Source organism: Buceros rhinoceros, unplaced genomic scaffold (genome assembly GCF_000710305.1).
Source record: "Buceros rhinoceros silvestris isolate BGI_N320 unplaced genomic scaffold, ASM71030v1 scaffold1664, whole genome shotgun sequence".
Lineage (NCBI taxonomy): Eukaryota > Metazoa > Chordata > Aves > Bucerotiformes > Bucerotidae > Buceros > Buceros rhinoceros.
In genome coordinates, this window is record NW_010407461.1 from 33,180 (window position 1) to 34,266 (window position 1,087).

General features: G+C 57.3%; 1 protein-coding gene across 1 annotated transcript in view; it reads left to right on the forward strand.

Moving 5' to 3' along the window:
• The window catches only part of SCARA5 (scavenger receptor class A, member 5), a 33,994-nt gene that overhangs the window by 32,210 nt on the left and 697 nt on the right, over positions 1-1,087 (forward strand). The gene's annotated exons all lie outside the window — the stretch shown is intronic.

Sequence of the window (1,087 nt, forward strand, 5' to 3'; positions counted from 1 at the left end):
ATGCCAAAACCCCCCGCCCCAGCAGCCTGTGGATCCCCAGCAGATGCAGAGGCAGGGGTCCTGCCACATGATGGTGCCACCGTTGGTTATTTTTCGTCACCAGGAGGACCCCATCAATGCTCCATCCAATGTAGTATGTCCAGTGTCTTGCCATGACCACAACTTGCCGTGTGTCTCTCCTGGTAGCGTGTCCTCATGTCTGTGGCCTCCTCTGGCCCCGCTCCGATCCCCAGCAGATGCAGAGGCAGGGGTCCTGCCACATGATGGTGCCACCGTTGGTTATTTTTCGTCACCAGGAGGACCCCATCAATGCTCCATCCAATGTAGTATGTCCAGTGTCTTGCCATGACCACAACTTGCCGTGTGTCTCTCCTGGTAGCGTGTCCTCATGTCTGTGGCCTCCTCTGGCCCCGCTCCAGCAGGTCCATGTCTGTGCTGTGCTGAGGAGCCCAGAGCTGGACCCAGCACTGCAGGGGGGTCTCCCCAGAGCAGAGCACAGCAGAGGGGCAGGATCCCCTCCCTCAAGCTGCTGCCCACGCTGCTGGGGATGAGCCCAGCACACGGGTGGCTTCTGGGCTGCGAGTGCACATTGCTGGCTCATGTCCAGCTCTTTCCCCACCAGCACCCCCAAGTTCTTCTCCTTGGGGCTGCTCTCCAGCCCTGCATCCTTCAGCCTGTGCTGATACAGGGGTTGTCCCAACCCAGGGGCCGAACCTTGTGCTTGGCCTTGTTGAACCTCAGGAAGTTCACACAGATCTACTTTGTGAGCCCCTCAAGGTCCCTTTGGATGGGTCTTGTCCCTCCAGCAAACCAACCACACCACTCAGCTTGGTGTCATCTACAAACTTGCTGAGGGTGCCCTTGACCCCACCATCGAGGTCATTGATGAAGATGTTAAACAAGGTTGGTCCCAGTAGGGGACACCCCACATTACTATGAATTGGAAAAAAACCATGAACCATGAAGAAAATGGAGGGTTTTGCTAACCCACTGCTGGGGAATGGACCCCACCCCCATCCCAGAGGCAGCAAACGTGACACAGAGCGATGGTGATGGTGGCTTCCAGTGGTGGGCAATTGGGGTGTGT